We start from the raw sequence: 25,392 nt of genomic DNA, 5'->3' as shown, positions 1-25,392 counted from the left end.
TGCCACCATACCTGGCTAATTTTTTTTTTTTTTTTTTTGGTAGATACGGGGTTTCACTATGTTGCCCAGGCTGGTCTTGAACTCCTGGCCTCAAGCGATCCTCTTGCCTCGTCCTTCCAAAGTGCTGGGATTACCAAAGTGAGAGCCACTGTGCCCCGCCTAGATCTGTTTTCTTTTCTCTGGGTAATTCTTGTGACACTCTCTCTCCTTCCATTTCGATTTCTTTGTCATTTTTCCTAGCTACTCTTTTTTCCTTGTCTTGTCCTCTTCTTCCCTCCATCTTAAAATCTTTGATCATAAACCAGTTTCCTTTCCATGCCGTCCTTCTCCCCTCTACTAAACACTACTTCCTCCCCTCCCTGCTTTCAGCTGTGCTTGCCTCTGAGACCCTCTTTCACCTCAGCCCAGGTGGGGTGCATATGCCAGCTTCCCTGTCAGGAGCTCTTGTGAGCAGCAACCACTGCTAACAAGCTTCCCAAAAACTAGGAAAAGAGATACACTGTTAAATACCAAGTAGTAATTTGGAGACAAAAGAGAACATCACATTTGATTGGAATGCCTTACATTGCATCCAGATAGTTTGGTAGGAAGGAGAAGTAAAAATGTGGCAGATAGCTAGCATAATGCTAGATAGCAGTAGAATCTTCGTTCTTTTCTTTTTAAAATTAGTTTATTCATTCATTTATGCATTCACTCAGCAACCACTTACCTGTGTCTGTTATATTGCCAGTAGTAGTTTCGTGCATCTGGGCTTTTTGATGATAGAGTTTTGTGAGACCTAGGGCCTGGTCTGGGAATTTAGTATTTGCTTGCTTTCTGGGCTGGAGAGACTGCCTCTAATTATACAGTTTCTCCTATGCATAGAAGTAATGTTCATAAATACAGTGTGCACTGAATATTTATTTTAAAAAGGGGTGTATGTGTGTATGTTTTCCATGAACATACACAATATATTCTAAAGACTGTGGGCATATGCTTCCATTTTAGCAAGCTTGAAATACAGCAGTTTGAATATCTGATTAAGATTATTCAAATACTATTTTACTAGTAAAAGGAATAAAAACCTGAAGACTAGGCAAGGTGGAGCCTTAACCACCTGCTTCTGCTCTGGGGTTTTTGGGACCTTCTCCCAAATGCACTAATTTAAGCAAAACATAATTAAATTTTTTTTTCAATCTGTATAAACTTTTACTAGTTGGAACAAATGAGAAGGAAGGCTTACCTGAACATGTTGAAAGCTGTACAGCGGAATACATTAAAAAAATAAACTTTGAAATGGTAGCTCAGTAGAAAGTCTCATATCATGTTGAGATGAATAAGGATAGAGCCAAATAGATTCATTATTTTGAGAGGGTCACTGCCCATGAGAGTAAAGACCAGAAAAACTAGCCTTACATATAGCTTAATAGAGGTTTAATGTTTAAGAATTTGATAAGAATTATTTGTGATTAGTGCATTAAAGTTTTAACCTGAGCAATACTGACTTCTTCTCTTTATATTACCAATACTACCTAGAGATAAATGTGTATTCCTAAAGTGTCTGAAACGTTCTGTTAAGGAGGTCAGTAGTCTACTTTGTCACTTTTTTTCTTGACAAGTTTCATTTTTGGACAGATGGTACAATGCTATACACACTTTTCAGCATGTCTCAAGTTCCATGTTGGAAAAATACGATTTAGAAGGATTTAGGCTAGTGAGAATAACAGTAAGAGTCATAATCATATTTCAATCAGTGAATATAATTTTGTTGTGAGCTGGGTCTACTTTGCTCTTTAGTAGTCCTTATTACTTGGTAGTAAAGAGACCTGTGCATTTAGTAGTCCTTATTACTTGGTAGTAAAGAGACCTGTGCATTTCAGTGTTTTATTAAACTTGGAGGTAACTGTTGTGTCCTTTCAGGAGCTCCACCTATAAAATTAGGGAGATCTGGCATGTCAGGGCTGAGGGTACACTCATAACACATCTTGTTTTTTTAAGTTCAGGGGTACATGTGCAGGTTTGTTATATAGGTAAACTTGCGTCATGCACGTTTGTTGTACAAATTATTTCACTACCCCTAGCCTAGCACCCGTTAGTTATTTTTCTGGATTCTCTCCCTCCTTCCACCCTTCACCCTCCAATAGACCCCAGTGTGTGGTGTTCCCTGCTGTGTATCCAGACACATTTTATTTGTATGCCTTTATTGAACCTGGGACTCAGAGAGGTGAAGGGATTTGTTATAGCAGAGCCTGTAATGGGTCCAGCACGTTTTCTAAATTCTGCTCTGCTGTAGGTCTGAGAAAAGCCTGGAAGTTTATTGTGCTAGAACAGTGTTATTCTTTCTTTCAGAATCAAAACCTTTCATAACCCAGCGTTTTCATTTTCGAACAGCTGTTCCTCCTTTTGGGATGCCAGGAGGAATATATAAGTATATTTAGATAGAATGTATGCATACATCTCCATGTCTTAGAAACACTGCCACGCCCAACCTCATGTTCTGCTATTTTCACTTCAAAACTGGAATTAGGCTATGGAAGCATCTGAACTGTTCCCCTCCCTGTCATCTTTACTCTTCTCTTTTTACAAAATACAATTTTACCAAAACAAAACCAATTATAAAGGCGTTGTGGAAAGTTTACTGTACTTTGGATCCATAAATATTCTTTTTGTATGCATTTCCTCACTGTTTACAGAAGTCTGCTGGACAAGGAGTTTTGAGGGTGTGTGTTTAGTGGGTAGATAGTGGTAAAAGGAAAAACAAAAGCAAGCACAGGTGTGAAAGGTAATAGTATGCTCCCCTCCTTTTTCTCTTTAAAGCTTTAAGAGGTATTCTGTGAAATAGTAGAAATAGTACTTCCCTAGATTTCTGGAGATCTGGGTTCAAGACCTGGCTTTTGTCATTTACTCACTCTATGAGTCATATCACCTCTCTGTGTCAATATTTGTGTATTCATTCACCACTTACTGAGCTTTGTCTGTCATACACTGCAGATACAACAGAGAATAAAACTGACACAACCCTCCTTTCTTGGTGCTTAACTTAAGACAATGATAGTGACTGAGATTAGGGTAGTAGCAGTGGAGGTGGCAAGAAATTGTGGGATATGGGACATATTCTCAAGCTAAAGCTGGTAGAATTGGTGATGGTTTAGATGTGGGGTGTGAGAGAAAAACATGTCAAGACTGACTGATGGGTTTTTGCTCCTGCATCATGGTGACTACTGGCATTTACTGAGAGAGTGAATGCTGGGGAGGAGGGAGGAGGTGTGTGTTGATAGTGTGTCACCCAGGCTAGAGAGCAATGGCACAGTCTTGGCTCATTGCATCTCCTGCCTCCCGGATTAAAACAATTCTCCTGCCTCAGCCTCCCGAGTAGCTGGGATTACAGCATGCACTACCATGCCTGGCTAATTTTGTATTTTCAGTAGAGACAGGGTTTCACCATGTTGGACAGGCTGGTCTCGAACTCCTGACCTCAAGTGATCCACCTGCCCTTGGCCTTTCAGGGTAGTTGGATATTTGAGATTGGAGTTCTGAGATAGAAATTTGGACATTGTTAGCGTGTATGTGTCATTTGAATCATGCAACAGGCTGAGATCACTTCAGGAGATAGAGAAAAAGTGAAGATTGAGGCCTGAGTCCTTGGGCCACTGACGTTTGGAGACTGAGAAGTGGGGTGGTCACTCTGGCCTCTGAGAATGAGAAGGCTAGAACCGGATCTCTTTTCCTCCTTTAGGTTGTTGTAGGGATCATGTGAGATATATATATATACACACACATAAACACACATGAAAGACTACTTAGTGCTTAATTGCATGAATAAATATAGGAATAAGGGAGGTTACATGGAGAAATCACTTTTTCACTTGAACTTTCTTCTGAAAATCTTTCTTATGGGATTGGGTGAGGTGTGTGGAAATAAATTTGTTATATGGCAGACATTCCCAATGTGTAGATGTATAAATCTGGGATTCAAGGGAGTGAAGGCAAGGAGGGTATTTGGGAAATTTTACAGGGGGGCCTGCCATATGATATCTGCTTTCAATACTATTATTTCTGTCTTTATTAGTCCAAAAAGATATATAGCAGTGGGATCCGTAAGCTACTACCTTTAACAGGATTCTTATATAAGAAAAATTTGATTAACACTGATATTTGACATATGTACAGATATGTACATTTGTTTAAAAAAATGTGTGTGTATACACACACACACACACACACACACACACGCACACAAAATGTGAATCGGATACAGTTGACATTGTCTGCTTTTGTGAACAGATGTCTGCTGGGGTTCCCAGATTTTAGTAAGCTGTTTGAACTTGTCTCATCTCGCTCTGCTCCGCCCCTTCTCTATCACCGTCCTCACACTGGGAATGAGGCAGGGTTTCCTGAACTGTGGGCCCTGTTGTGGGAAGACCCTGTGGCCAGCTGCCAGAGAAGACTTGGAAAAAGATGTGGGACGAGAGCAGGAAAGTCAAGTGGGTTTAAGGGGAAGAAAACAAGGCCGAGACAAATAAAGGCAGAAGATCATTTGGGAGGCAGTTGGGGACAGGAGCCTCTACTGTTCCCTAGGTGACCATTGTTTTCTTTCCCTCTTTGGGTTATTGTGTTTGTGCCTACCTGTTTTATCAGAATTGCAAGGATTTTCCCCAGGTGTTTGAGTTGTTGAGTAATAGGTAAATATAACTTTTTCCAGGCATTACCTTCTAGAATACCTGCTTGAAGGTATGGCTCATTCTCTCCCACTTTTATGAACACTGTTTTAGTCTGATCTTATTATATTGAAACCTTAGATTTTATCCCATGCTTGTGTTTATCCAATTTTAGGGTGTGTGTGTGTGTGTGTGTGTGTGTGTGTGTGTGTGTGTGAGAGAGAGAGAGAGAGAGAGAGAGAGAGAGAGGAATATGAGTATGTGAGAATGAGTGAATGGATGCCTTTTCTAGAGAATCTGGTATATTAAATCATCTACCCAGGAAAAAAGGTCTTCTGAAATTGATGCTCTCAGATAAAGCTATGGAATTTGAGAAATGAAAGAGAGCATAGAGAACATCTGATCCAGACTTTTCCAAATGTATATTCCATTTAAAAAGAAGTCCCTTGGTCCGACGATTTTTTGAGAGTTGGAGACTCATTATGCTTATTAACATATGAAAGGCTTAAGAGCGCTTGCTGTTAAGAATATTATTTAACTCTGTTTAACCAGTGTTTCTCCAGTTTTTTCACTGTGGACCCTCATTTTCCTTCTCTCGCTTTTTAGAAAGATATATGTGTAGAACAGTTATCATCATTGCACAAAAGTACAAGGTTCTAGAAAACATAATTTGGGAATACCAGTTTAATTTGTACCTTTAAATTGAGCTCAATAATTTACTTTTGTTGGTTTGTGTTCTCATATGTAATATGAGCAGGTTGACTGAATTAATCAGTTACTAATGTCACACCTCACTGTGACATTTTCTGATTCTGATACATTAAATCAATATTTAAAAATATATATTTCTTTCTATATTAAAGAACCTTGTCTGTTTTGTTCCTTACTAGAACCATAGTGCCTAGTACAGTGCCTGACACACGGTAGTGTCTCAGTAAATGTTACTGAATGAATACTTGTTAGGTTCAGAGCACTTAGCTAGCTATGTCTTGGGGCTGCAGAGAAGAATGATCTTGTTTTTGCTCTCAAGGAACTTGTAGTCAAGTCAATAAATTTCCCAAGAGCATGGAATGTACCATGGAGAGGTCCCAAATTAGAGCTTGATTGTGATAATCTATAGGACGAAGATATATTGGACATGATTTCTAACCCTGTATCTGATGTGTGGATTATAACAGAGCTGCGTTATGTTAACTTAACTTTCATGACAAGAGGTGTCTTTCAGTTATAGTCATTGCAGCAACCACATAGTCCCTTTATGCCCAGCAAAGATTTTATGATGCTATCAGGCCTAAGAGATAAGAGCTAGTATTATTCCCATTTTTATAGATAAAACAGCTTAAGCTCAGAGATTTAGGGACATGTCTACGTTGACATACCTCCTGAATGAAAAGCCAGAATTAGGACCCAGGTGTGTGACTAAACCTTGTGCACTTATCCAGCAGTCTTGCTGTCCTCCCAACAATCCTAGTATCTTTCATTATCTCATTTGTATTAGAAGCTCACCTTGAACAGGCTCAGAGAATTGCACATTTCCAGACTTCATTGTGTCTCTGCTCTGCTCTCTCTCTCCCCCGCCATGCCATGAGGGCTGCTTTATTTACAGCTGACGTGCTAGCTAGGGTGAGTTTTGGAACTGGTAATAAAAAGTTTACAGATTTTTTTTTACCAAGTTGGATATATTCACGTCCATCCTTACATTATTCTTTCTTACTATAATGGAAAAGTTACCTTTTAACCACCAGTTTTGGAACAAGCCCCTCTGTTTTTGTTAGGACTAGCTCTGCTGTATGTGATTGAAAATCCACAGTGATAGTGACGTAAGAACAAAAGTTCTTGCTATTATATAAAAGTTAGAGGAATGCCTATTAGGATGGCTGTTACTTAAAAAATAAAACAAACAACAAACCTGGAAAAGAAGTGATGAAGGTGTGGAGAAATTGGAATCATTATTCATTGCTGATGGGACTGTAAAATGATGCAATTGTTGTGGAGAACAGTATGGCAATTCCCCCAAAATAAAACATAGAATTAGCATATGGTTCCCAATTATACTCATAGTTATACACCCAAAAGATTGGAACACAGGAACTCAGCAGATACTTGTACATTACTAGTTCCTAACAGCAATAGCTAGTAGGAACTATTGTTCCATTCCCAATAGCCAAAATTCACACAATCTTGGTGTGTACCAACCAATGAATAGATAAACAAAGTGTGATGTATACATACAATTGTGTCTATAAAAAGGAATGAAGTTCTGACACATGCTACAACACACAACACACATGAACCTAGAAGACACTATGCTAAGTGAAATAAGTTGGACACTAAAGGAAATATTATATGATTTCACTTAGATGAGGTGTCTAGTCAAATTCATAGAAACAGAAACTACAATAGAGGTAACAGTGGATTATAGGGGAGGAAGGAATGAAGAGTTATTGTTTAATGATACCAAGTTTCTGTCTGGGATGATGAAGTGTTTCTAGACATGAATAAATAGTGATAACAATTGTACAACATTGTGAATGTACTTAATGCCACTAAATTGTACACTTAAAAATGATTAAAATGGTAAATTTTATGTGATGTGTATTTGGGCACATGCACAAAACATTGGAGGAATGTGGCCCACACTGATGTGGTGATTGTTGACAGAGTTCAGCTCTTTCAGCTCACATTATGCCATCTTTTGGGTATGGTCTTTGTCCTCACCAACCATGTTGGCAGCATCCATATGCCAGGCTGCAGATAGGAGAAGGAATTAAGAAAATGGGGCAAAAGCCCTATAGTAGCCTCCAGGACAGGAGCTGCCACACAGTACTTTTGCTTATATCCTGTTGGCCAAAACTTATTCATGTGGCCGTATCTTGCTTTGAAGGCTAGCTATTGTCGTCACTATTGTGAGCATTCTTGTGCACAGCTAAAAATTACTGTTGAAGGAGAGGAAGGACAATGGCATATTATCAGCTGTCTCTGCCACCTCTGTGTATTGGGGTCTGGTGCCCGTTCACTTTCCTCTTCTGACTTTTGGCTAGAGGCTTATCCTTTTCCCTGTCCTTACCTTCATCCTTTAATGCCCTTCTTCCCATTATCATATAATGTTCTCAGATCTCTTCCATCTTAACATGCCATCTCTCTCTCTCTCTCTCTCTCTCTCTCTCTCTCTCACACACACACACACACACACACACACACACACACACGAAAAAGAGTTCATACGTAAAGGCACCATGTCCCTACTTGTGCAGGGCATAGTACATAGGAGTTTTTCAACAACTCTTTGAGAGAGCAAGTGAATGAGTAAGGGGTTGAAACATTGCCCTCTATCATTTATCCTTGGATTGACAGAGAGATGCTGCTGTCAGTCTTATATCTATGGCAAAAACGGCGGGACTGAAGACTTTACTCCCTTTAGTGCTGGGGAGGCTGTTGAGACCATGAAGTAGTTCTAGAAATGGATGGTGCTCAGAAGATCACTAAAGGGCATAAAATAAACGTCAGTCCTGGTTTTGTTGCTTATTAGCTACAATGACATTTGGCAAATTATGTAATCTCTGTGTGCCTGTTTCCTCATTTGAGGAAATGAAGACTCCACTGACCTCACAATGATTAGATGAGAAAACTGTGGTAAAGAATAAACCCTGATAATATTATTTTGGCTTCCTATGGTGATTTTTTTTTTTTTTTTTTTTTTTTGAGACGGGGTTTCGCTCTTGTTACCCAGGCTGGAGTGCAATGGCACGATCTCGGCTCACCGCAACCTCCGCCCCCTGGGTTCAAGCAATTCTCCTGCCTCAGCCTCCCTAGTAGCTGGGACTACAGGCGTGCGCCACCATGCCCAGCTAATTTTTGTATTTTTTTTTTTAGTAGAGACGGGGTTTCACCATGTTGACCAGGATGGTCTCGATCTCTAGACCTCGTGATCCACCCGCCTCGGCCTCCCAAAGTGCTGGGATTACAGGCTTGAGCCACCGCGCCCGGCCCCTATGGTGATTTTTAAGATTAAGGGGCCGGGTGCGGTGGCTCAGGCCTGTAATCCCAGCACTTTGGGAGGCCGAGGCGGGTGGATCACGAGGTCGAGAGATCGAAACCATCCTGGTCAACATGGTGAAACCCCGTCTCTACTAAAAATACAAAAAAAAAAAAAAAAAAAAAAAAAGATTAAGGAATATCACCATCCCTATTTCATTTCTCTAAAATGATTTACAAAATTTAAATGCACCATGCAGTAGAGTATTATTTTGTCACAAAAAGGGGTGAAGTGGTGGTACATGCTGCAGCACAGATACCCTGAGGACATTCTGTAGGTGAAAGAAGCCAGACACACATATTATGTGACTCAGTTTCTGTGAAATGTCTAGACTAGGCAAATAGACCAGTGGTTGCTAGAGACTGCGGCAGGGAAGAATGGAGAGGGGCATGGGGTTTCTTTTTGGAGTGATGAAAATGTTCTGAAAGTAGATAGTGATGATGGTTGCAAACTTTTATGATTACACTAAAAGCCACTGAATTGTGCACTTTAAAAAATAAGTTAAAAAATTTAAATATCATTATGGGGCAATATAAGTAAGAGAATATTTTAAAAACGGTCTCTGTTTTGGTTCACAGTTTGTCAGTGATTCTTCTGTAACAAAAACCAACATCTGGTTGGTTTCTTGAGTTTTTTCACCTGCTGGCTGACATGACTTGACATACTGTGTTAGATTTTCTTTATCATTCCAGACTTATACAACTCTCCGCACACTGGGAAATCTCAAGGCATGGTGTTCCATTAGAAAGAAGAGTAAGCATGTGGGCTCCTTTGTGGGTACCACAATGGGAGAGAATACAAAACAAGAAGTTAAATAGTTCATAATAAGTCAGTTAGGTGTATAAATTACACATTTAATATTATAAAACAGTTTTATAAATGCACCTTGTCTATGGTATCTGCAAGGATTAGGTGAATACTTCTGGAAGGAGGTGAGGATAGTCAGTGAAGGCATGCTTAAGCATCTGCTCCTTACACAGGCATTTACTGAATATCTTGTCATGCCTGAGGCATTGTTATTTGGTGCTGTATGTACCCAGATAACAGCTGCAGTCCCTGCCCTCAGGGAGCTCAAAGACAGTGAAAACAGATGATTCTACAGACAGTTAGGGAGCAGGATGGTAAGTGCTACCCCAAAGGTAAGCACAGGACTCTCTGGATGCCTCCACTTGGGAAATGGGCAAAGTCAGGGAAACCTTGATGGAGGAGGCAGTTCCTGAGCTGGAAACTGAAGGATGAGTGTGGACAGCAAATGCTTGGAGGACAAAGTCATGCTGGATTACAGGAACTGCAGGTAACTCAGTACATTTGGAGTCCAAGGCATAAGTGGGGATGAGCCATGAGAGGTTGATTACAAGTAGCCTTATAAACCATGTTACCTAAGACAATAAGAAATAAAAGAGTTTTAGAGCATGAAATTTCCACACTTGTAATGTAGAAACAGGACTGGCTGCATTGTGGAGACTTGGAATAGAAGCAGATTGAGAATGAAGGCAGAAACTTTCAGGAGATTGATGCTGTAATTTAGGAGATAAGTGGATAGAGACAACAGAGTTAGAACAATTAGGGCTTGCTCACCAGGTGGTTATGGTAGCAGTCCATAGGACTCTTAAGATGTCTATCCACTTCACTCTCTTACTTCATCTCAGTCTGATCAGAGCCTGCCTTCTAAGTCTTATCTTCTACTTCTCTTCATGAAATGCCTAAGTCTTGTGCTTACTGTCCCCAGAACTGGCTTGGTGATTTAATGTGTTACCTTTAATTACACCTTTATTTTCACTTAGAATGGAGCTCATCGGTTCTCTTTATCTTCTTAGATCTCTGACTTATAAATCGTTTGGAATCATTCCATTCTAGAATGATTTCTTTGACCTCTGAGGTCATACCACTTAATATCTCTATCAGTCATTGACAAATAATTACATTTTGCCTGTCACATCTCTTAATTGCTTTGGATTGCTAGTCAATCTGGAGCCATTGCAGCAGGTAGAGTAGTGAATTGGCTCTCCTGATTTCCTACTCCCAGTCCTAATTTCCTATATGACCCAGGGGGAATGACTTTTCTCTCCTCATGAACATAGTAACACATGTTTGTTGCAGAACACTTAGAAAGTCTTTAAAAGTGTGCAAAATGAGCCGGGCGCGGTGGCTCAAGCCTGTAATCCCAGCAATTTGGGAGGCCGAGGCGGGTGGATCACGAGGTCGAGAGATCGAGACCATCCTGGTCAACAAGGTGAAACCCCGTCTCTACTAAAAATACAAAAAATTAGCTGGGCATGGTGGTGTGTGCCTGTAATCCCAGCTACTCAGGAGGCTGAGGCAGGAGAATTGCTTGAACCCAGGAGGCGGAGGTTGCGGTGAGCCGAGATTGCGCCATTGCACTCCAGCCTGGGTAACAAGAGCGAAACTCTGTCTCCAAAAAAAAAAAAAAAAAGTGTGCAAAATGAAGTAACCACTAATATCACAAGCACCTTGCAATACTCAAATGGAATTATTCTTGTAATGTCCTCCCCATCCATTTTGTCACTGTTTCTTTAGGATTGCATGTGTGTGTCTGTGCATCATAGCTAGGATCATCCTATAGGTGCTGTTTTTCAATTTGATTTTTTCATTACTATATATATATATATATATATATATATTTTTTTTTTTTTTTTTTTTTTTTTTTTTTTTTTTTTTTAAGACAGAGTTTCGCTCTTGTTACCCAGGCTGGAGACGGAGTTTCGCTCTTTTTACCCAGGGTGGAGTGCAATGGCACGATCTTGGCTCACCGCAACCTCTGCCTCCTGGGTTCAGGCAATTCTCCTGCCTCAGCCTCCCGAGTAGCTGGGATTACAGGCACGTGCCACCATGCCCAGCTAATTTTTTATATTTTTAGTAGAGATGGGGTTTCACCATGTTGACCAGGATGGTCTCGATCTCTTGACCTGGTGATCCACCCACCTTGGCCTCCCAAAGTGCTGGGATTACAGGCTTGAGCCACCGCGCCTGGCCTCATTACTATATTTTAAGGTTCTTGTGTCAAAACATAGGAGAATCTTCAAGTCCAAATTGAAGGTGGAACCAAATTATCCTCAGGGAAAGTTGTACAGATGAGTATCCCTTACCTGAAATGCTTGAGACCAGACATTTTTTAGATTTCAGATTTTTGGGGGGTTTTATAGTATTAGCATTATGCTTACCCGTTGAGCATCCCAAATCTGAAAACTCAAAATCCTCCAATGAGCATTTCCTTCAAGAAATGTTGGTGGTCAGAAAGTCATATTTTAGAGCATTTCAGACTTCAGATTTTTTGATTTGGGTTGCTCAGCCTTACCAAAAACTGAATAGTAACTATCTCTGGGAGGAGGTGGGGGTGAACTTTGGCTTTTCAGTGATATCTTTCTATGATGTTCAATGTACACATTTATGATGAACCTAAATAATTTTTATAGTTGTCATCTATAGCTTATAGGTGACAGTAATTTATGCTTCTACCTACTACAGTTTATATTTACATTTAAAAAGAAGTATAAGCCGGGCGCGGTGGCTCAAGCCTGTAATCCCAGCACTTTGGGAGGCTGAGGCGGGTGGATCATGAGGTCAAGAGATCGAGACCATCCTGGTCAACATGGTGAAACCCCGTCTCTACTAAAAATACAAAAAAAATAGCTGGGCATGGTGGCGCGTGCCTGTAATCCCAGCTACTCAGGAGGCTGAGGCAGGAGAATTGCCTGAACCCAGGAGGCGGAGGTTGCGGTGAGCCGAGATCGCGCCATTGCACTCCAGCCTGGGTAACAAGAGCGAAACTCCGTCTCAAAAAAAAAAAAAAAGAAGAAGTATAACACCAACTTTACTGGCTAGATAAACAGTTTTAATTTACTGAAATTTCACCTTCCATCGTGATTATAGGTCCTTTCTTCTTTAGTTGTTTCCATTTCCTTTGCCATCTGATGACTTCGGAATTGAGTCCTAGGTAATAAGATACCTGTGATCTTTCACAAGTCACTTAGTGTTTCTAAGCTTTAGTTTGTTTATGAGTAAAATAAGAAGAATAACACTTTAAATTATTGTGAAGATTGAGATCAAAGCACTTTCAGTACTTTGTAAATTGTAAAAAGTATATAATTATGTTTTTTGATGTTTTTATTAGTCAGTGGTTTTGAGCAGTTAAGCCAACTTTGCTTTTTTAAAGATTCACTTGGAGAAAGACTAAAAAGGCAGAGGTGCCTTCATCAATATTTATTTTGGTGCAGTGTGGGAGTCATGAGATTTGGGTTTGTGCCACATTTCTGCTGCTAATTATTAGCTGTTATACAGCTGAAATGCCCTGAACAAGCACAGTTTTGGCCAGGCCCAGAAACGTATAGGGAACCCCTGTCTGGACCTACATCAGAGAGCTTGGTGAGCTGATAAAGCAGTCATGCAAGCTCCTGAAGACTATTTTACTGGATGGTAGTAGAAGGGAACTTCTTTATGCAAATTTTGCTAACCAGAGTTCTCCCACATTCTTGATTCTACATTATCACAGAGATGAAAATTGGTCAAAATCAGGTTGTAATAATCTCTTTGTCGTCTGAAGTCATGCCTGCGAAGGTCTGATAGGGTTTTCTAAATCAATCAGGGGAAGGTAGAATTTCATCCAACATGATTTTTGTGCAGTTATTGTATTCAGATTCCTGGAAACATAGGTGCCTTAAGTTTATCAGTTATCTAGAACACTGAATTCTGGATAATAGAGGAACAGAGCTGTGTAAACAACTCTAGTGAGTAATAGATGGCCTCCTGGCCTATGGTTTCTGACTCTGTATTCCCTTGTATCCAAGGACAAGATGTTACAAAAATAATTCAGAGTGACTCCCAGGGGTAGCCCCATGAATTCGCTGGTCCCTCCGACTGTGAGTGCTGGCAGAGGAGGATGAATCACCAGCAGCAGAATGTTGACTCCCTCAGTGCTGTTAGTGGATGTCCCAGCCAGATGTGCCAACCAGGGAGACAAGCTTTGGGAAAGTTCTTTCTGACTCATTCATGTCATGATTTACACAAGAAAACCTCTAGCTTCTCATTTTATTTTTTTTTCTTTGTGTGTGTGTGTACAGCCAGGTAGGGTGAAGGTATAGGTTCTTCAAATGAATATTCAAATTAACTCTTACCGGTAACAGTATTTGAACTTTTGCTCACTTAACTTTTGTTGTACTGTCTCAAGGTACAGTGCTTATATATCCATTAAGGAGTAGCTGATTCATTAAGAATCTTTAAGGATATTATTTTTACACAGCTGAATTTCAGGTGTCCTGTACCCATGCCTTTCCCATCATCTCCTATGTGTGAGTGCTCCCACCCCACGTAGTACACCTTCACATACTGGGGACTTTACTCTTTCTGAGGAATTCACATGCATCTGGGGATTTGGGTTCTTCTTGGGTGGTGTCCCTTTAGGAAAGTCCAGACTCTTTAGGGAGACATTTGTAGCCTGGGCCCAGTTTTCTTCCTTACCTCATCTTTTTCAGTTCTACCCAAACCTGTTTAGTCTACAGTCAAGTACCTTACCCTCCTGCTTTCCTTCTACTTCTAGTTCTACTACTACTACTACTACTACTACTACTACTACTACTACTACTACTTCTTCTTCTTTTCTTCTTCTTTCTTCTTTCTTCTTCTTCTTTCTTCTTCTTTCTTCTTCTTTCTTCTTCTTTCTTCTTCTTTCTTCTTCTTCTTCCTTTTTTTTTTTTTTTTTGAGATGGAGTCTTACTCTGTTGCCCAGGCTGGAATGCAGTGGTGTGATCTCAGCTCACTCCCAACTGCCACTTCCCAGTTCAAGCGATTCTCCTGCCTGAGCCTCCTGAGTAGTGGGACTACAGGTGCGTACCGCCACACGTGACTAATTTTTGTGTTTTTAGTGGAGATGGGGTTTCACCATGTTGACCAGGCTGGTCTCGAACTCCTGACCTCAAGTGATTCGCCTCCTTGGCCTCCCAAAGTGCTGGGATTGCAGACGTGAGCCACTGCGCCGGACCCCACTTTCCTTCTTTTGTAATTTCTTCATGTTTCCCTTATTTGGAATGTTCCCCTCACTCAGCTCCTGTTTTCATCCTGTTTGTATCTGACTCTTTCTAAAGGCCTGGTTCACATCCCGCCTTCTTTGTAGTAATAATAGTAGTATTGCATTCCTGCTGTGAGCCAGTTGTCCTACTATATTTATGTGTATATTTTTCCCAGGGTTTAAAACAAGCCTGTAAAATGATTGCGATTATCCTTATTTGCAAATGAGAAAACAGTCATGGAAAGTTAAAAATTATTTGAAGCCACTAAGTGGCAGGGCTGCGGTTTTCCTGAGCCTGAACGTTCAACCCCACGACGCTGGTTTTCCCTGCCGTCCTCTGGATCCGATGATACTCACTACACAAGCCCCACTGTCACACCGTCTTTTTCCTTGGTTGGGTGTGTCCTGTGTTTGGCAGTCAGTCATGTGTTATTACCTTGCTTTGTGTTTGGGTTGCTAATTCTTCTTTGGCGATATATCATTTCTAGTATTCTTTTCTTGTCACTGACCTGTGCACTGCAAGCTTCACACAACGCGTTTTTGTTCATTTTACTTAATTAATGATGTCCTGGAACAAGTGAGTTATTTCTCCTAGTTATATTTAGCCCAATTAGTCATTTATATCCTACCATAATATTTGTCTCCACTAATTGCTAAGTCGTCTTGCAAATTATCCTTCAGTTCTTTTTCTACACTTTTATTCCTGGGAAGGAAAGACAAAAGAAGCTCTGGGCCTGTAGTGCACCCCACCCCATACAGGGAAACCAACAGAAAAATTAAATGGAATGAAAGACCAGGTATCACCACTAAATAGTTTGGTACATTAAAATGGATGCCAGTTTGGCTAAATTCAAGTGTTGTTTGTTAGGGCTATTTGGTAAAAGAATTGCGAATGTGGACATACGCTGGACTGTGCTTCAAGAATAGTGTCTCTTTGAGACTTCCTTCCTATGTGCAGAGTGAGAAAAGGAGCATTTACCTTGAGAAAGAATAACTGCATCTGATTATCCTTTCAATTAATTGGTAGAGAAATATAATTAAAGATTCCTAACCTCTTTCAGGATACCACCTACCATTCAAATCTCCAAGACTTGGATAGCTTCCCCCTCCTCGAGTAGTTCCCATTGATAGGTATATACTGAACTCTTCATTCACTGTAACCATTGTTTCCAGAAATACATTTAAAATTGTGCACAGTTGCAAGGTACACAGAATAGATTTTGAATTCTTTAGGTTCTACGAAACGTCCCTAGATGTGATCATGAAGTTAAACACCTGAGACTATGGGACTAAGTCATGCGTAAGAATAGGGGTTTGGCAGAATTTTAAAAATAGATCTTCTGTGCTTTGTGGGTATAGTTTCTACATTTTCTAGATCTTTGTGGTACCATTATATGGCTGTAGGAGGTAACCAACTGAAGAGCTTTCTAGGAGGAGAAACTTATTGTGAAATGGAAGACTGTGAATGTGCATTGTATGGGTCTCAGTCCAGCAGTTTGTATTGAAACATCATAAGCTACACACTGTGGAATAAGAGAAGTGATCTTCTGGTAACCAAACAAATTTGAGGTGAAATATGTTTCACTGTTTCATATGCAGCTGGGGAACGTCTCCCTGTTCTATATCCACTGTCTTATATTTACTGAAATAAAAACAAAAGGTAAATTTGATTAGCAGCAGTCTTAATGGGTCATTTAAAACTGTGTTTTTCAAACTGTAGTCTGTTTTTTCTGGGCTGTGAAATCTGTTTTGTGAATCTTGTTTAGCATTTAAAAATGTATTAAATATAAGAAAATATAGAATAGGCCGGGCGCGGTGGCTCAAGCCTGTAATCCCAGCACTTTGGGAGGCCGAGGCGGGTGGATCACAAGGTCGAGAGATCGAGACCAACCTGGTCAACATGGTGAAACCCCGTCTCTACTAAAAATACAAAAAATTAGCTGGGCTTGGTGGCGCATGCCTGTAATCCCAGCTACTCAGGAGGCTGAGACAGGAGAATTGCCTGAACCCAGGAGGCGGAGGTTGCGGTGAGCCGAGATCGCGCCATTGCACTCCAGCCTGGGTAACAAGAGCGAAACTCCGTCTCAAAAAAAAAAAAAAAAAAAAAAGAAAATATAGAATAGAAGGTAGAGGGAATGGCACATAGTAAGGATAAATATCTTTTTGTGAAACTTGTATGTCATGTACACACATATATACTATAAAATATATTTGTTACTGTGGATTATGATCAACAAAGACTGAAAAGCTGTTTTAAGCATGGCTATCAGCATAGGTTCCTAGGATATGAGACAGTATGTATAACCCTAACTGGATTCTTGGCTGAATGCTAGGGGAAACTGGGGCAGACTGGGGAGGAGTGAGAGGTGGCACAGTGGCTCCAGAAGAGCAGTGGTGACCTGCCGATCCTGCTCTGCCCTGATGCTGCTGCTGCCTTGGTAAAGTCTAAGTGCGTTACTCATTATGCAGATAGGGTTCGCTGAGAGCTCTGCCAGCAGTTTGATTGGAGTCCTCGTTGGCAGGGCAATTTCAAAGCTGAACATAAAAACTGGTTACGGTTTTTTAATTGAGGGGGCCAAGTGTAGGGGACCATATAGAGAAACACTTTTCTTGAGATTTCCTCTTTTTTTCTTTTTGAGTAGGAGCCTCACTCTGATGCCCAGGCTGGAGTGCAGTGGCATGATCTCTGCTCATTGCAACCTCCACCTCCTGGATTTGAGCGATTCTCCTGCCTCAGTCTCCTGAGTAGCTGGGATTATAGGCACCCACTGCCATGCCCGGCTCACTTTTTTGTTTTGTTTTTGTTTTTAGTAGAGACAGGGTTTCACCATATTGGCCAGGCTGGTTTTGAACGACTTCAAGTGATCCGCTTACCTTGGCCTCCCAAAGAGCTAGGATTATAGGCATGAGCCACTGTGCCCGACCTTGTTTTTCTTTTTTTTTCTCCCTTAACTTATATTTTGAGGCAATAGCTGAGTACCTTTAGTGTATAGACAGGAATGGACATTTGCCATTTGGGGGGTTGTTCAGCATCTGAACCCCCTTTGTTTCTAGAGTGATCTCCCATTGTTGCTATGGAAGCTGAAGGAGGTGCAGACACATAACTGGAGGCAAACAAGGTTCAATCTCTTCAATCTCTTCATCTCAGGATTTTGAATCTGGAGGGAGTGGTGCAAACACGTAGAGGTGGTTTGAGATCATTCGTGGAAGCAGCAGAGTTGAGAGTCCAGTCCTGGTGATGGCTGGTGACCAGTGGAGGCTGTGTGAGCAGGCTGTTCGTCTGTCCTTCTGTATTTCCCCTAAGCTCATTTCTACCCTTAGGTAAGCAGAGCTGGTTTATGTTGATTGTATCCAAGAATGCTGAATGGGTACAGGAACCATGTTAGATTGGTGTCTGCCCAAAGTAAATTTAGTATGTGTCAGGTGAGAGGAAGTAGGTGCCTGCATGGTAGACAGGATTGTTTCCTATGTATTCCTTTAAATTATGGCTAACTTCAAGCTTTGCCAGATGGCTTATCAGCAAGAGATTCTATGTCTTTGCATTGTGACGTTTTGGAAATACATGTTAATACAAAATGAGTTGTGTTAGGTGCAGCACAAAATGATTTCCTAAGTTAGAGTTTATTTCTGTTTCATGCTTTTTAGAGCCTTGAGTATACTCACAGAAAGCTGATTTTCTAATGAGTGAGCTTTTTGTTTTAGCATAAGAGATTTAGGGAAATCTTGAATTATCACAACTTCCCTGTAAAGTAGATACTTCTATTATTCCCATTTTTCAGAGGAAACAAACAAGAGAGGTTAAGAAATTTGCCTAAGGTCACACAGACAGTGGGTGTTAGAGCTGGGATCTGGACCCAGGTGAGGGTGACTCCAAGACCAGGCTTTTAACTGCTTCTACAAGGAACTTTGGAGGGCATCCAGTACTTTTTCATTATGCAGGATTTGAGATCAGAGAGGTTAAGATGCTTGCTCAAGATCAGACAGATCCTAGTGAATCTGGGCTGAAACCTGGGCCTCTTCCGATTGGCGGGAAGAAGCTTGCACACAAGCTCTGTCCTCTTTGCACCGTTTTCTCCTTTCCTTGCTGTCTGCCTTTTTCCTGCATGATTCCTCCTGGTCTACCTACTCTTTCCTGCACAATTGTCTTTGTGATTTTTCTTTTTCCTGGCCTTTTGTTTGTTTGTTTGTTTTTAGAACAGCTGTACTCTTCCTCTCTCTCTTTCAACCTTCTCCATTTCTGAAAACTGGGAGCAAATTCCGTCTCTCATTGATCCCCTCTCAGCCCAAAGCATGGCCCTTGTGCCCTCCTCTCTTATTGACTCTCATGGTTCTCACTGTCTGTCTCTCAGCATATCCTCACAGCCTCTTTTCTGGGGTTCCCGTGTATATGTTAGTCTTGCCAGTTGTCAGAAGACTGTAAGACTTTTGGCATGCTCAGATGTGTTTGTGTTACTTCTTTGTATTCTTCTGAAGTCCCACACCTTGCCTAAGGCAGAGTGGCAAACGGAAAGGGCAGTGAGGCTAAAGCTGAGAAGTGTGCTTGAGACCTATCTCACCTCTCACTGGCCAGTTGACTGTGGGAACGCCTTAGTCGAGTCTTCTCATCTGTGAAGAGGCTGTGAAACTCAAATGTGGTTATAGATGTGAAAGCCCTTTTTAAGCTGTAAAGTGCTATATAAATGCAAGGTTTTATTATGATGGCACAAGTGCTTCAGAAGTATTTTTGGGATAAATGATTAAAAAGCACATATTGTGGCTGGGTGAGGTGGCTCATGCCTGTAATCTTAGCAGTTTGGAAGGCTGAGATGGGAGGATTGCTTGAGCCTAGGAGTACGAGACCACCCTGGGCACTGCAGTGAGACCCCATCTCCAAAAACAACAACAACAGAAATTAGCTGGATGTGATGGTATGTGCCTGTTATTTCAGCTTCTTGGGAGGGTGAGACAGAAGGTTCACTTGAGCCCAGGAGGTCAAAGCTGCAGTAAACTATGATTGTGCCACTGTATTCCAGCCTAGGTGACAGAGCGAGACTCTGTCCATGCCCTCCGCCCCTCCCCCCCCCCAAAAAAAACACGTACTATGAAGACAAGCCATTCTTCCCATCCCCCATATTTCGAGTGTCCATTTGTGCCACCAAGTCTGGGGTGAGGATATGGATGGCTTAATTAAATTTTATATTCTGTGCTCTTTAATAATATTATAGATGTATTAGTGGTAATTAGTTTAAAAGAAGAAAAAGTAAAAAAAAAAAAAAAGGAAAAGTAGCAAAGTCTCTGATACAATATGGCTTTTAGGAAGACACTTTAAGCAAAGTACTGTATTTACTTTGATCAGAAACCGTCTCTCATTGAAAGCAGGCTCATTGGGAGCAGGGCGAAGCACCAAACCATTGAGCTGGCATTGATTATTTGATCATCCCTAGTTTATTGTAAATGAAGCAGCACTTACGGTTCTGGGGTATTCCTGGAATTGCTGCTATAGTTGGAAGTGAGTTATTCTGTGTGGCAGGAGTGGCACATAGAAAAGCCATAATTCTGACTTGCTGACAGGAAAAATAGCAGATTTTGTGTACATATGATGTCGTTCTTTTGGCTGGAATCCATCAGCTTTACAGTATCTTGTGATGCTTTCATCAGAACTGTTATTCTGCATCTCAGCATAGCAGTGAGGTCCTGGTGGCAGTAGATACAAGTCATTTTCCATGGCTCCTGGGTATGAAGCCACTGGCAATTTCCCTGGCTTGTTGTGTGGGTTAGGCTGTTTAGGAGGCTCCCTTTCCACGTGCCACTAGACATGGACCTGTCCACATGCTGTTAAGACTTTCCTCTCACACTGCAGCGGTGGTGCCAGAGCAGAGCGTTAGCAGTGGGCAGGAACACAGGGAAGGCTGGGGGCGCTTCAATGGTTTTTTTAATGACGGTTCTTTCAGTCTACAGAAGGAAGAGTGTTGGAGTAAGGTCCGTCTCCTGGTGGTTGTTAGACTATGGAAAGTACTAAAAATCCAGAGAAGACAGCGGTGTTGGTGACGGGGAGAGTTTAGAGCAGCTCTTCCCTGCTGTGGAAAGAGCAGGGCCCTTGGAATCAGGACATGTTTGACTCCTGGCATTCTTGCTGATTAGCTTAAAACCTCTCTTGCTTTTTATGGGAATTAAGTGCAAGTGCCTAACTCCAGGCATAAGATATTGAAATGCTTAGTACATACTGGGTTTTTTTCCCCCTCCTTGACTGGAACTGTATTCCATCAAGCTGTAATCAATTTAACGACTTATGGTCAAAATATGAGTACTTACTGCATGCTAAACTCTGTTAGGCACTTTGCATGCATTAACGGATTTAACTCATAACAGCCCAGTGAGATAAATGCTATTTTTATCTCCCCACTTACACAAAAAACATTGAGGGTTAGGGATATTAACTAATTTGCCTAAGATTACAGCAGCTAGTTGGTGGAGACATCAGAATTCAAACCCAGGTTACAATGACCTCAGTCCATGCTCTTAACTGCTTTGCTGTGTCATCCAAGCTTTATGAAATGGGGCTTTGATTTGTAACTAGAGTTTTGGTCAGAATCCCTATTTATTCTTTGCTCTTGGAAGCAGGTTAATAGCCCACTTTAGTCCTCTGCCATAGACTATGTTATATTGTATCAACACCTTTCTGGACACTTTCACATCTATAGCCTCTTGCAAAAGGGCATTGTAGATACTTGATGAAGAGTTTTTGAAAGTTTTTTATTTCCTTTCAAAACAGACAGGGTCTTACCAAATTGCCCAGGCTGGACTCAAACTCCTGGGGCTTAAGCAATCCTCCTGCCTCAAATTCTCACTGAAAGGTCGTTTTAATCCTTACACCAACCCTTTGGGCAGGATGTTTCCTCTTAGGTTAGTAGATAGGGAAACTGGCTCAGATGAAAGTGACTTGCTTATGGTCACACTTGCTACTAGAATAGTCAGTGAGAACCTGTATTCCTTGGATTACTGTGCTTTTTTCATTGCATGATGTTACTTTGTACCTTCATCTTTCATTTGCAGCTGTTAATTGAACATACTTGTTGATCACCTGATTTTGTGCTGAGGATAAAGCACTAAACAAAAGATAAAAAAACCCCTGGTCCTCCTGTAGTTTACATTGTTGTATTAGGTTTCCTCACCAATGTTAAGACTGGTGCCTGCTGAAATAGTTTATTAAGGCTTAAGGTATTTAGTCTTAAAATTTCTTAAGATAATTAAGCTGATTTTAAGGCATTTTCTAAATTACATGTTTTTCTTTCAGCTTTTCTGAGTTCATACCTTAATTCGTCAACATTTCATTTGCATTTTCTACTTCAGAAATAAAAAGCCTTGATTCCTTTATGGCAAACACAAAGTAATTCGTTATATGGTTTCTTTAGTGAAAATAATCAGATATCCATAATATTTTAATTCTTGTCATTGATTTTCACTGTCAACCAGTCTGTTTAACTGTAAAAATCTGGCAGCAGCCCTTCTGAATGCTAGGGGAAACTGGGGCAGACTGGGGAGAAGCGAGAGGTGGCACAGTGGCTTTGGAGGAGCAGTGGTGACCTGCCGATCCTGCTATGAGGCCAAAGGGTCTCATTCTGACAGTCATATATATGAACATTAAAATAGTCTCTTTGTATTTCTTTGCCTGCTATCTAAAATGTAATTGTATATTCTTCCCTTGCACAGATACCAGTCTTTCAAAAGATGTTCTTGAAAATTTAAGAGAGTTCCAGTTTTTTCAGACAGATTTCTGGAATTTTGTATTTTTGAAAACATTTGTGACATTTTATCTACTGCAGTGAGGCTTTGTTCCATCTCACAGAATTGTGTTTTGTTTCTTTTATTTTTTCCCTTGTTGAAAAAGTGTCACATATACTTGTCTCTTTCATAAGACTGTGATAAACTAAAGCAATTTGAGTAATCCACAAATTTCCCTTTTATTCATGTAAAGCAGCACCTACAAAATTGAGCTACAAAAGTAATCCTCTGTCACCAAAAGAAAGGTATTTTCTTTCAAATCCTTGACAGTTTTATAAATAAATCAGGGTGGAAGAATTCACTGCTATCATCAAAAGGCTTCTGATTACTCATCCTGGTCTTTACTGTTTTCTAAGCATCTTTATATTCATTTGCGTTGGTAATTGAACCCAGTGAATCATGTTCTTTTTAAAGAGTATTTTGTGATTCCTCCTGGTGAATCTTTCTAGCATTGATGATTTTTCCTTTTGTATATTGCAGCAAGAAACTTGAATTTATTTCTTGGAATTATCCAAAGTGTTTATTAATATAAACTGATCTTACTCCTTTTCTACCTGCTCTAAAAATAATCAGCTAGATCATGTTTTCTGGTTTATTTTAGATGAAATATTATTTGTTGAAGTCATTACACAAATGCTGTAGCACAAAAAAAAACAGAAAACAAAAACCAAAAACACTTGTCATCCTGAATGAGGACAGTTGTCATTTCGTATAAAGTGGATCAGAAGCCTTACGTTTAAAGTGCTTAGAATCGTGCCTACCATGTCTTCTAAGTGCTATGTGAGTGTTTTCTATTTTTATCTTCAGGATGGCAAATCCTCAAGAGTAGAGATTTTGCTGTTATTGAATCGGGATTCAAAAGCATCATAGTTAATGCATATTGTCTAGAAATTCTGTTGCTACTCTTGTTTTCTCAAAGTTTAATCTCTAGGCTAAGCATCACAAATCGATACCATTTTACTGTCCTGTTCAGTAATAGTGGAGATCAGTTTGAAGATTAGGTATAATGTGATTGCAACATAGTATTGCTTGCAGAAGAGACAGAATGATTGGAAAACCACAATCTCCTTGATTACTGATTTTGTAGAATTCTAGTTCTAGAAGAATCTTAGTGATTTTAGTTGGATCCTTGAATCTTACTTGAGGCTCAGAGAAGTTCCATGACTCCTAAGTTGAAGTAACACATGGTCTAATGGTGCATATTAAAACACTTTGTAAGTTGTAAAACGGTTTATGTGGTAGCCCTTCTGAATGGAGCCTGGGCATGGTGGAATTTACAGGTCTCTTCCTGTCCTAAAAGGCTCTGAGTTTGTGACCCTTTCATGGTTTGAGGCATATTTTGCAGTACTCCCCTCTGGTTAGTTTTCACTCATCCCTGGCAGCTGGTAATGGTGTGCTGTGGGGAAACCTGGGGTAGACAGGCACCAGACATGCAGTTAGCAAGCACTGCCTATGGACTGACCAGCGCTGTTGGGTGTCCAAGTGTAAAAAGGAGTATTGTTGAGGTTTTTCTATTCAAGCAACTGGAGAGACCAGCCTAGCTCCTTTCTGCCACCAGGGCCTTTTTTCACCATACATGCTGATCCTTCTGCTGAGACTCTCCCAGTGGGCTTCATGCCCCATCTCCCTGGACATCCATTGCATCTTAGCTCAATGTGCCTTCCCTCCTGAACCCCAGACCAGATCACATTCCCTCTATTTTATGTTCTCTGATATTCCTTCATAGCATTTTTAGCTCTTTGTAATGACCTCTTCCTGTACATCTTGGTTTGATTCCATTGTTCCTATTGACTGTAAGCTCCATGTGGGCAGGGATCATATTGCCCTTGTCCTTTGAGTTAACTTAGTTTTTGCAGAGTTGTTCAAAAATACTTGCTGAATGAATGAATCTCTTAAGTGTACTGTCCCAAGTCCTGCTTCTAAGCAGAAGCAAGGCATTAGCATGTAGCTAGTTTCTAATTGCTGTTTTGAGGCAGGGCAGGGTGTTTATTCACATAATTAGAACAATTGATTATATTAATTTTTAAAAAGCTTTTGTGTAACGATTTGTTTTTTAATCTTGTTAAAATTGATCATACCAAAATAGCCAAATCAAAGTAATCACAATCAAATTCATACTTGTATCTCCTGCCAGGGATACTTATTGCTTAAGTCTTGCTCACTGCAGAAAGCCTTCCCAAACCAGCACTTGCCAGTGTTAGTCACCAGAGCTAACAACATCCTGACGCACTCATGCTGTCGATTTTAGGTTGCTTTTGTGCTTCCATTTGTGCTGTCTCCAACCTTCTATTGTAAGGCCCTGTGGGGATGCTGGCCTGGTGGCCTCGGAGATAACCCATCTCCCTCTCCCCCTCCACTGCTGCCCTCTAATGCCTGGTACTGTGCTCTTCCTAAAACTGTATTCTGATAAAATGTGTTGAGTGTCTACAGAAAACTGAGGGGATAATCACTGTTAACTTGAGAACCAATTTTGAATCACCGAGTTTGGGAGCTTGTTATTTGCAAAAATAATTTGATTCTACTGTTAAAGAATGTGTGACATGCAACAGGGAAAACAGTTAAAATAATACAAAACACAGTTTCTCTCTCTCTCTCTGTGTGTGTGTGTGTGTGTGTGTGTGTGTGTGTGTGTGGACAAGGTTGGGGGAGGGTAATTCTAAAGGGAATGAGAAATAAAAGTGCACATTTTTGGATGTCCTAAACTATTGTTCACAGCATCAGGAGAGGGGTTGTTGATGGAAAAAGCATAGAGTCTTCACTTTTATTGGACAGGACACTCCATGCTAGGAAGCCGAAATCCCTGGCTTCCTTTCTCGATGCAGTGAAATTAGTATCCTCTTTGATGTTTATACCCTAAGATGTCTCTGTCCTCTTGATGTCCTCATCAGTAATTTTGTTTTGTTTTGTTTTTTTCCTTCTTCCTCCCAAATGCTTTT

General features: G+C 40.6%; 1 protein-coding gene across 2 annotated transcripts in view; it reads left to right on the top strand.

Annotated features, from left to right (window-relative positions):
• The window catches only part of JAK1 (Janus kinase 1), a 139,209-nt gene that overhangs the window by 52,802 nt on the left and 61,015 nt on the right, over window positions 1-25,392 (top strand). The gene's annotated exons all lie outside the window — the stretch shown is intronic.

Source organism: Saimiri boliviensis, chromosome 11 (assembly GCF_048565385.1).
Source record: "Saimiri boliviensis isolate mSaiBol1 chromosome 11, mSaiBol1.pri, whole genome shotgun sequence".
Classification (NCBI taxonomy): Eukaryota; Metazoa; Chordata; class Mammalia; order Primates; family Cebidae; genus Saimiri; species Saimiri boliviensis.
Note: the sequence above shows the minus strand (reverse complement) of the source record. Positions and strands in the feature narration are given on the sequence as shown.